At 34.2% G+C, this 12,658-nt stretch overlaps 1 long non-coding RNA gene across 1 annotated transcript; it reads left to right on the plus strand.

The window, feature by feature from the left end:
• Positions 412-8,990, plus strand: LOC110257219. Its single transcript, XR_002339528.1, has 3 exons — positions 412-496; positions 623-778; positions 8,723-8,990. It is a non-coding gene; the product is annotated as an uncharacterized LOC110257219 (long non-coding RNA).

The raw sequence follows: 12,658 nt of genomic DNA on the forward strand, positions 1-12,658 counted from the left end.
ACCCAATATCTTCCTTTATCATTACACAGTATTATTTTCAGGTGTCTCTCTGTTCAAATTTCCCTGTTTTTATGAAGATACCAGTCACTGGATTAGGGCCCATTGTAATCCAGTATGACTTCCTATTAACCTGATTACATCAGCAAAGACCCTGTTTACAAATGAGATGATAGCCACAGGTACAAGGAGTTAGAAATTCAAGATATATATTTGGGAGGATACAATACAACTCACAACACTGGGTGGTAGGATACATTGTAAAAAAAAACATTTCTTCTGAGATTCTATGTTAATATTGCTGAACATTGATTTTTTTTTTTTTTAATGTTTGCTGTAACTTTAAATGCAGAGGGCTTCAAAATTCTCAGGTGTTCTTGTTTTGTCTTCCTAGGTGTATCTTGTTTTCTCTAAAACCAACTCTTTAACGGAGGCTAAACCTTGCAGGTCTTTCCGCTCTCATCCACTGTTAATACACTTGAGTCCTGGTAGTGCAGTGGTAAGTAGTGGGGGAGGAAAAAAAATGATAATATGGTTAAATTTCAGTGTTTTAGTGAGCCTGTATCTCTCAACTGCAACTTTCACATGTGTCTCTTCGTTCTCTCTCCCTCTCTATGTGAGAAAGGAAGGTGGAAGAAGCTGAAATCAGGGAAATGTTCTTCCACCAGTGAACTAAAGCTCTTGAAAATCTACTTTGCTGGAAATTAGGCCTTCGTTATAGAAAACACTCTCAGTACCCTTCAGAATGATTGCTTTCCTCTCTTCCTGCCAGAGGCATGAGGTGAGTTTTTTCTTGTTATCTTGAATTTTTTATTTAGAACCCTGAGGAGTTCTTATAGGTAAAACCCACAACAATATGGGGTTTTGTCTAAAGCTGCAAACCCCATGAGATTCATGCTATTTCACACACATCCTCTGGCAATTTGTCAAAATTAACATTTGACAATTCCTACCAGTTTATGGCTCCAGCAGCTTCTGTTCCAGGTAAGCTTTATCTAGAATATTTTGTCTTTGTCTCTCCAGATTTCAATATTAGTTTGTCCTGTGCTCTTCTTTCTCTGATGGATTCAAGAAAAGTTATTGATTCTCAGTTCAGAATTTTTCTTGTTGTAAGAATGGGGTTGAAAACTTCCAAGCTCTTACAAGTCAGGGCCAAAATTGGAATCCTATTGCTTTCAATTTTTGAAAGATATTTTTGCTGATTATAAGATTCTTGGTTAACCAATAGATTAAGCCTGTGACTCCCTCTTTGCTCTGCCTTCTAAAACTCATTGTTTCTGTTGAGTAGTCAGCCTTTTGATTTCATTGGTTTTTTTTCCATATGTTATGAGGAGCTTTACTCTGCTCCTTTCAAAATTTTATTGCCTTCAGCTCTTAGCATTTTTTCTGTAGTCTGTCTGGATAATATATTGACTTTTTATCAGGATTTTTCTGCTTCTATCATTATTATATTGTTTGAGTTTTGACTATTATTCTAAGAGATATTCCTGTGGCAAAAATAACTTAGCTTTGATTTATCTTTTTATGTATTTTTGGAGTTGACCTTCCAGTATTTTATAATTTTCATCTATATTCAAGAGATAATGTTCATTTCCTTATTAGTGGTTTGTACTAAGGTTAGTTACTCTGGCCTCAAACAAAACAAAACAAAAAAACTGGGCAATGTTTCCATTATTCTTATTAAGTTTATGAAATTTGGTGTTATTTATTTATTAAATGTTTCAAATGTTTCACCAGTGAGCTCTAAAGTTGTGCAGGTTTGGGGGGGCTGCTAGTGACTTTTAACAGTGAATTTGAATCAGACAAAATTGATCCATAATTTTTGTTAATTTAATCATACTTAGTGGTGCTTTTGAATAATTTTTTTTTATTGGAGTAAATCTGTTCCTGATAGTCAGCTATTTTCTCTCTCTATTATATACCAATCCATTAATTTTTTGCTATTGTCCTTAGTTTCTCATTTTCTTTTAGTTTGATTTGTATTTTCCTCTAAAATTTGATATTCTCACATATTCTCAGACTGATCCCCTTCTTACAGGTAGCTCTAACTATGAATTTCACTCTGAGCTTTTAGAATAAGATACATGTTTTGAAATATCGTATTTGTTTATTTTAGGAATTTTCTTGATTCATATATTATTTAGAATTCTATTTTAATTCTAAGTGGTGTGGAGGGGGTAGTTCCAGACTTGGCTTCTTCTAAAATAATAGCTAGAACTCCACTGGTCACAGAACCAAAGTGAGTAGTTTTGCCTGCTGCTTTTTCAATCTTGATAGTACAGCTGAGTGTGGGAAATACCCCCCAGCAGTATCTATAGCTTTGCTGGGTTTTGTACTTGAGCTGGAATTTCATTATTTTTCCCTGGCCCAGTTACAACTAGATTCCATTCAGGTGCCATTGCTTCCACATAGAGCAATGGTCCATGTTGTCCTTCATGAGAAAACATCAATAACTGCAATTCTCTTGTACTTCAAAGGTTCTCACCACCCCACACACAACATCAGTGGGGTCCTAGCACCAATCTCAGAGACAGAGGTCATATTCTAAAATTCTATTCTGAAGTTCTTTCTAGGGCTAACACTGGTACTGACTGTGCTAGCTTTGGGTTCTCCAAGAAAGAACCGGAGGCAAGGTTTGAGTCTGTACATTTTAATGTGAAGAAGTTTCAGAGGAAGAGTAAAATAGAGAAGTAAAATTAATACAAAGTTATTGTTGATACCATTTCTTCTGTAGTTAACTGGAGCTTGCTCCTGTTGATTATTTGAGGAGTTGTATAACAAAACACCAAAAAAGCAATAACATTATAGGCAGAGAGGGAAGCATGTCTCTCTTGGTTCATTTTCCTCATTGGCCAAGGGTTATTTTGTGCAGTGCAATTTCCTCACTGTTTTGGATGTTCGAATACTCAGGGATCCAGTGTGTTAGTACAAGATTTGTATTTAAAGGGTTACAGAATATATGGATAGAAATCTAGAACGGTATAGTGGCATGGAAGCAAGGGGCTAACGATGTTAGCCTGCAAATTTGGTTGCCACAACGTGGTTAGGATCAAACATGGGCCAGCGGACTTTGAGGTGATATACAAGAAAAGTGTGATGCAATGTTGTATTTTCTAACACTTAAAGTTGTGAACCTCAAGAAGAGTATCTTAAAAATAAATAGAGGTAGGTATGCTAAATAGGTGAATCTTCTCCTATATTTTATGTTTGGTATGTATTATAAAAAGAAATACTAAAATGTAACTGTTATGTCATCTTGTTTGTGTAAATTTAACAAGGCTACAGTCTCCAGTTTTTTTTTTCCCAAACACAAATCTGTTGTTCATGTTAAAGAAGTCTGTAGATGTGATGAAGCTATATTTAGTTGTCTTTAAATAAGGGAAATTTGCTCTTCATAATGTGTAGCTGATTCTATTAGCTGAAACGCTGAGAGGAGTTGAAACTTCTCTGAAGAACAATTCTTTAATAGCTCCAGTCTATACCTATGAGCTCCAGCTTGCATTTTCGATGGCCTGCTTTAGGAATCTCAGACTTGCATAGTCGGCTCAGATAATTGTGTTAACCAGGTATTTACAATATATTTCTTAATATATATCTCTTGATACTTCTTTCTCCGAACCCACCGATACTGATTCCATAACCAGAAGTGGTTCTAGAAGAAAATAATTATAAGAATGAGATTTCATAATTGCTTACATGTCTTCTAAAATTTGCTGTGCACTTATAGTTCATGGCATGATGTGGCAATAGCCATAAACAAAATAATATCATTGGCTATTCCTACTCAAATGTCTATAGTAGTTGAGGTTCTATTGAGTATAGATATACTATACTTGGAATGTTTAATCACACCAAGGACTATAATGGTATTGGCTAATTGCTCATAATTGAGCTAGAGAAAATAAGGAGAAGAAAGGGATGATCTCAGCATAATTTCCACATACATGACCTGAGACCTTCTGTATCTACTTACAAATAAAACTTATGTCCTGGAGCCTCAGACCAAGCTTTCTGAAAGTCAGATTCTGTGAGTATCTAAATTACAACCCAGATTGAATTTATAACTTAGCAGTGAAGCTTTGGTATGTGTTAGGACATTTATGAGGGGAAAATGGCATCCTGAAAATTGAAATGGCAACATATAGTTAGATCCTAGTGAACCTAGGAACATTGACATCTAGGTTTTATCACGTCATCTTTGACTATAGAAATGGCTCTTCCATCACTGGCTGAGTTGAACACTTCTTTTCTCAAAAAAACTGTCATGGTCTCCACTGAGTTTGTGTCCATGCAAGGAACCAATCATCCTCTTCTGGAACTACCCCCATTACCCTTCTTTTTTTCTAGACCAGTAACAAGTTCCATAAGGCTGCAAAGAGTGAGAAACAAAGTGTTACCCTCAGCGAGTTGTGGTATACACCAGAAGAACTTAATGGTTTTTCAAATTTATACAAGTAGAAACTTGAGAAATATGTGTAGAAAATGTTCATAAGGATGCGAGATCATGCTAGAAGAAATATAAACCTAAATCAAGTCACATTTTTTGACTTGTGGCCACTAAACCAGATTTCATGCTTTTGCTTGAAGGTTAAAAATGACTATAAGAGTTCATGTGGTTTGTCTACTGAAACATGAACCCATCATCTACAGTAAAAATTTGAAATTCCAGAACTTATTTCATCTATTAGAAATAGCAAAAGTTCATGGAGGTTGGAATGCTAATGGATTTATCCTGTAAAAATGGTTCACCTGCCCCAGGGACATCTGGAGGATACACCTGCCACAGTTGTGAGGGAGGCCCCCCTTCCGCCCACCATCACCTACCCTGACAGAGCTCTATGGTCATTCTTTTCTTTAGGACAGAAATCAAAATGGGAATTGTTAGCCTTGAAATAGGATCCCTAAATTCAGGGGGGGTAATTGGAGCCTGTGGTGGCAGGGCCAAATGGTGACATTTTAATCATTAAAGACAAGGATTATGTGGTTACCGTAGGAGTCAAAGCAGTTGACAAGTTGATTATAGTGTCTTTAAGATCATAAATAGGACAGTCTACTAAACACTTATTTGAACTGTATAAGCAAAAGAGTTCAGAACTGAATGAGCAGAAATCTAACTTTAATCATGAACACAGAGTCAAGACCCCTAATTCAAGTCTCAGAAGAGACAGTTTGCAGATATAGAAGGCTTTGCATGAAGGGGATGCTGGGTCTCTTTGAAAAAGGACCTGACCAAACTGTCCAAACTCATACTGTTGAATCAATCTCTAAGATATCTCCATGGGACTACAGAAATTTACCAGAATGACTGTGCCTTAGGGAAAAGAAAATAATCATACATCTCTAAGATTATTTACACTGGCTCAAAACTGCTACTAATTACTAAAAATCAAAAACATCATTCCCAAAGCCTTAGGCTCTGATAGTCTAAAAGTGTACATTTTCAAAGGAAGAAATGCTTATACTAGAAGAGACAGTAGTGATTCCATACAGGTAGAACTTTAACAACTACTTAAGTAAAAGCTCCATTAGGCCATTTTTTTATGTCTCTAAATCTACAGTCAGTAAAAGGGGTTTATACTGGATGGGAGGATTTTAAGTGATTGCCAAGGGGAAATTAGGTGTAATAAAATGGAGATCAGAAAAAGTACACCTGGATTACAAGTGATCCCTTAAAATCTCTTACCTTGTTTTGTGATTAAAATCGATGAAAAACTTCAACAATCCGATTAATACAGGGTTGCTAATGATAGAACTCTTGAGGTTATTGTTTAGTTTGCCCCACCATGCAAAGATCCATAACCCACTAAAGTGATTGCTGATGGCAAGGGGAATATGGAATGGTAGTGAATGATGATAGTTTTAAATACTTGGTATAACCCCATAACCAGTTGCTGAAATGAGGAATATAAAATTATGAGAATTTGTTCTTAATTTTGTTATGAATGTTTGTATATAAATCAAATGTTTTCCTTTATTTTCTTATCTACTGTATAACAGTTAATTTTATCACAGTATTTTAAGGTATAGAATTTCAAAGAAGAATAAATTTACCCAAAGATTTTTGCATCCTTCTCTGGATAAATGGTTAGCATGTTCTCAGTTGTAAGTGGGATAGTAGTATTAAATAGAAATATTAAATGTTTATTCTCTTTATTTGGAGATTCCTTATGAATCAAGGAGATGGGCACTAATATGGGAAGAGTTAGACTGGGATAGTCAGTTTAACGTCAAGTTGGCAAGGCTGAAGTCCCCAGTTTTTCAGTCAAACACTAATCCAGGTGACACTGTGAAGGCACTTTATAGAGATGGTCAAAGTCCAAATCAATTGACTCTGATTACTCTTGATAATCTAGATGGGCCTGATTTCATCACTGAAAGGCCTTAAAGGCACTGAATTGAGGTGTCTAAGAAGAATGAATTCTGACTAGGGACTATAGATTTAGCTGATGCCAGAGAGTCCCAGTTTGCCTTTCCTGACATTCCTGACCAAACTCTGACTTGAATAACCAGTCACAACAATCACCTGAGAGTCTTTTTTTTTTTTTTTTTTTTGGTCTTTTTGTCTTTTCTAGGGCCACTCCCACGGCATATGGAGGTTTCCAGGCTGGGGGTCCAATTGGAGCTGTAGCTGCCAGCCTACATCACAGACACAGCAACACAGGATCCGAGCCGCAGCTGCGACCTACACCACAGCTCATGGCAACACAGGTCCTTAACCCACTGAGCAAGGGCAGGGATCAAACCTGCAACCTCACAGTTCCTAGTCGGATTCATTAACCACTGAGCCATGACAGGAACTCCTGAGATAATTCTTAATATATATCTCCTACTGGTTTTGTTTCCCTAGTTGATCTAGGAATGATACATATTCTGATATCAAAAGTAGGATAATATCCAAGTAATATACTGAAGAAAAGTAACCAATAATTGGGTCAAAGCAAATAGGCTAATTAAAAACATAAACTGACATTATTAGAAGATGACTTCCTGTCACACATTGAAATCTAAAACAAAATATATTAAAACAACTTCCTTAAAGACATGGAGCATATTCTACAATTTCTAAGAGGCAAAAGGAATAGAAAATATAATTCTTTTCTAAGTTTATTTTTAAGTGAATCAAGCTATTTCTGTTTTCAAAGTAAGTTTTCCCTTTGGTATGCAGGTATGTGCTTCCCTCAAGCAAATTAGTGTGAGATCTTTATAATTCAGTTTTGCCTGTGTTGTCTAATATATTCTAATTAAAGAGGTTTACCTAATTGCCTATTAATATCAAAATGCTGTAAAACTTATGAAAAAATTTAGAAACAAGCTTTTAGTATATTAGATCTGTCAGAACTGATGGAAAATGTTTAACTGACAGTTTAACATATTGTTTGATATCATTTCTCTTTAGTTTTAGATGTGCTAATGAACAATAGACTCTGGTAGGGAAATTTTTGAATTTTAATTTATGTGTTATTTAATACACTGTTAATAGGGGTAGGAGATGTGTTAAAATAATTTACCCTAAGTAAGGAAAGAAATTACCTTTTTTGGGTGTGTAGAATAAATCCAAAAATTAAAGGTTTAATATGTACATTCAGTGTGAATTTAATTTTAAAAAGAAGAAAAATGTTGGCAGATAGGCTCTCATTTCATTCATTATTAAGGAACATTTATAAAAGGATAATTTATGCAAAGTTCTTTAGTTTTTAGCATGTCACTATCACATTTAGATAACTAATGATATTTTCTGTGTCCAAAGTATCATTTTAGTTAATATCAATGAGATTTGATCTTTCCTGCAGTGTAATGTGAATCATTGTTTTGATTCACCTGATTCTAAAGAAATGAATGGTGAAAATAGATTATTTTTTTCATTCATCTATATTATTGATATACAGATTATTTATTGGTCTATTATGAACTGTAAAATCACAAAAATCTCCAGTGCCAACATTTTGATTCTGTTGATTTGGTTCCAAATTTACCTAAACGTATGTTTTCTAACACATTCCATTAGAAAGTTGACACATTGACTTTCTAGAATGAAATGGCTCTTGAGAATGAAATAGCTCTCGACCATGGCCTTTAGTATCTTTAACATTTGGGAGTTCCCATCATGGCTCAGTGGAAACAAATCTGACTAGCATCCATGAGGATGCAGGTTCAATCCCTGGCCTCACTCAGAGGGTTAAGGATCCCCCATTGCCATGAGCTGTGGTGTAGGTCATAGACATGGCTCAGATCTGGCGTTGCAATGGCTGTGGCATAGGCCAGCAGCTACAGCTCCCATTGGACCCCTAGCCTGGGAACCTCCATATGCCACAGGTGTGGCCTTAAAGAGACAAAAAACAAACAAAAAAAGAATCTTCAACATTTGATCAGGGGCCATATTAGTACACTCAAAGTGCTAGATGTGTCATAGAAGCACCAAGTGACCCAGAAAGACAGAGTCGCAAAAATAAAACTTAACAGATTTCATCTTTTAATTGAAGATATTAAATGAAACAACTAGATATTCAATATTGTAATGGTATGTTTGTTCAAATACATATAAAAGTATAAATGTATATTAATGCAAATTTTCATGGAGATTGCTTTTAAAAACATTTTAAAAGACTCTAGAATCATTTATACATCAATATCGAAGAAAATTACCATAATTTTTGAACAACATAAATTTAAAATAATTTCCAGTAAATGTCAAAACTAATACTTTTTTTGTGTGTTATCTATCTAGTTCCCTGAATCCTTTACAAAATATGTATAAAAATATAACAACTTGGTGGATGACGGAGTAGAGGATTAGAGAAGATATTTTATACCCTTAAGACCACAAAGGTTATAAATGGTGAAAGCAGAATTTACACTCAATTTTTTTGTGATATTATAGAATGAATTCTTACATATTATGGGACTCTTCAGTATAAACAAATTGTTTACAAATTGATTCTTAAATAACAAGTGACAACTAAAAACTGTAACTGTTGGCTGGAAGAGAGCAAAGGAAGGAATTAATTAAATAATGAATGGTTCTCTCTCTTCTCCTTCCATCCTCCCTATCCTTCTCCCCTCCTCCCCCATGCATGCAAGCATGAACATACCTGCCTGCATGCACCCAAACGCACACACACACACACACAAAATCTCACCAACACTTTTTTTAAGTGTTAATTTTAATATTTGCTTTTCTTTTTCACGTTAAAAATATGTATGAAGGAGCAAAAATTAGATATTAAAAACAAAAATAAAAAGAATTTATCCATTTGTGATGGAATATGATGGAGGATAATGTGAGAAAATGCATATATTTGAATAACTGGGTCACTTTGCTGTACAGCAGAAATGTACAGATCATTACAAATTAACTATAATAAAAAAATCTTAAAAAATTTATCCATAAGGATTTCTTGGATAATTCCAAAAATCACAAAACTACTTTTTAACATTAAATTGTGTAAATTAAACATAATCAGGCAGGTGAGTGATGATGTTTGATTTCTCCAAGGAAATCACCCTTCCTTTGGTTTACTTCGGAATAATGGATTGTTGTATGCCAAAATGAAGAGACAATTTAGAATACAAATTTTATGTAAATTCTATTTTTTGGGGTACAGTGTGCTATAGATAAGTAGACACACCAAAATGCTGTGTACTATGGAAGCACATGCTGAAGAAATAAGAAACTCAGTGATATTGTGTTTAATTTGGATAATATATTAAGCAATAATTTTTTTATACGTAGACTATCCTATGAGGCATAAGAATGAGGTAGATACTAATATATCCATACTACAAGGTAAAAATATTAATAAAAATATTACTTCCTGAGAACTCTTCTTATCTACCATAGGATAAAACCAAATCAATATTAAAAACAGACAATAAGCATCAATCTAATACAGCTTTACAAATGTTTTTAAAAATTTTTAAAAAGTGAAATATTTCACTAGATCAAGAATATATTAAGTAGTAAAGAAGCTAGGGATTGAGTAAACAGGATATTATTAATGACATCTCATTTATACCTTGTTAAAGTACATTACTAAAATAGTTCACCTATTTTTAAACCTAATAATTTATCAAAAAGAATATTATCAGAGAATGTTATGAAATATTAAGTAAAGCTGAATTTACAGAATATATGAATGGCTGCAATTTTTCAACATATTCAGTAAGCTTCTGGTTGAGTTACATAAGATGATGACTTTTTTTTTTTTTTTTTTTTGGTCTTTTCTTGGGCCACTCCTGCGGCACATGGAGGTTCCCAGGCTAGGGGTCTAATCAGAGCTGTAGCCACCGGCCTACGCCACAGCCACAGCAACGTGGGATCCAAGCTGTGTCTGCAACCTACACCACAGCTCACGGCAATGCCGGATCGTTAGTTAACCCACTGAGCAAGGGCAGGGACCGAACCCGCAACCTCATGGTTCCTAGTCGGATTCGTTAACCACTGCGCCACGATGGGAACTCTAAGATGATGACTTTTTAAGCCTGTAAATTAACGTTATTTTATACCATTTTTTTCCTATGAGGTTTTATTTCTCATAATTTATTGACAAATATGTCACTTAGTGTACGTGCTAAGGACAGTGACTTCAGTGACAATGGTGAAGATAATCTGAAAATTTTCCTCCATAAAAACTATGGGAAAAACTGGCAAAAATGGTAACAGATAACTTTTTCAGAACGCTGGAAATCAAACTCTTTCATAAAGTAAGAAATGTCTATTTCAAAAACAATGGAATCCCAGCATTAACAGCCTCTTGTGTGATGTGTTAACTTTCCGTACTCCTATGCCCCCTGTCTGACCTCTTTAATGGCTTTGAAAACCAGCAGCCACGTAGCCACCCAAAAGTGGGAAGAGCAATGTTTAGTTTCCTTCAAAGTAGAGGTGTTGAACTATATAGAAGTTAAAAGTACTTGTGCCGTGAATGATACTGTCACAGTAAAATGGCAACATACTGATAGTAGAAAATGCAAATCATATCTGATGAGGGATTAATATCCAGAACATGGAAAGAATTCCTGTAACTCAGTAACAAGACCAAAAAATTAAATATAGGCAAAATACTTAAATAAACATTTTTCTGAACATGATATACGAATGGCCTGTAGCACAGAAAAAGATACTTAACTTTATGAATCATTAGGTAAATGCAAATTTCTCCAACCACAATGACATACCACTTTATACTCATTAGGAAAACTGAGAGAGATAAAAAGAATTTACTTATTCATATTTTTACTATATTCTATAATGTCTTATAGTCAAAATCAAGCAGTGTGTATCCTTTTGAGATTGGCTTGTTTACTTAGTAGTTTGTATTTAAAATTCCTCCATGTTTTTTCATAGCTGGATAGCTCATTTCTTTTCAGTGCTGGGTAATATTGTCTGGATGTAAGACAATTTATTCAGTTACTAAAGGATATCTTTGTTTCTTCCAAGTTTTGGCAATTATGAATAATATTAGTATGTAGGTTTTTGTGTGGACATAGTTTTCAGCACATTTGGGCAAAGATCGAGAAGTGCAATTTCTGGGTTAATATGTCTAGTTTTGTTAAAAAAAAAAAAAAAAAAAACGCCAAACTTAAAGTGTTTGTATCATTTTGCATTCCCGCCAGTGATGAATGAGACTTCCATTTGCTGCATATGAACTATAACTTTCAATTGTCTCATTGTCTTATACCACCTTGAAGATTTGAGGTTTTATGTGGGAGCATCAAATTGGTGGCCAAGCTTAGTTCACATTCCTCCTTCCCACTTTCTGGGCAGTGAAAAGTAGTATCTTCCTTCCTCATATTCTCTATCAGGCCATGAAACACTTTCATTATGAAACTAATAGGAAACTATTGAACTATCAAAATTAGTGAATAAAAACATCATAAATCTCCTGAATATTACAATCTGATAATACTAAACATTTCTTATCTGTAAAATGTTGATGTATAAAAAGGTTCTTGTAAGGAATACATGACCAAAGGCCCAATATCCATTTTTTATTTGTTAGAAATATCACAATTATATATTTTTGAAAATATTTTTGTATGATAGATAAAATCTTATTCAGAGAAAATCTGAGGCATATAAAGTTTTCATTGCTTTCTAAGTTTATTTCCCAAGATTTTATTACCAGAAAAATGACAGGAAATGATTTATTTTCCTGGACAAAAAAGTAGTGTAGTATTCAGTGAATTTTCAGAAGAGTTAAAATTTAGAAAGGAACCTATAATATGATGGTAGAAGTGGTTTCCTGATATAAAGTCACATGTAAACTCTATAATCAAAAATATTTATGATACTATGGTACCACACTCTGTTGCTAGATATTAATTATTAATGTTCTTGTCCATGTGCCCTACTAAATTTGAGCCCCTACGGTTTTAAAACAATGCATACTTTACTCTTAAAATCTTAGAGGCATTAGCACAGAGCTTAATTTACAGTGCTCAGTATATTTTAAGAGAGTTAATGAAGTTGGTTTATAAATTCACATTACTCTTGAATGGTAACGAAAAGATGATATAATGACTATTTGGTATCTAACATGTTCAATTGGAGAAGCGTCTGCTTTACCAGTACGTTATCATCATAGATTTCATAAATACACATGTGCACACACACATATACATATATATGGCATTTATATTACAAAACATATATGTTTATATATCT

Source organism: Sus scrofa, chromosome 16 (assembly GCF_000003025.6).
Source record: "Sus scrofa isolate TJ Tabasco breed Duroc chromosome 16, Sscrofa11.1, whole genome shotgun sequence".
NCBI classification, from domain to species: Eukaryota; Metazoa; Chordata; class Mammalia; order Artiodactyla; family Suidae; genus Sus; species Sus scrofa.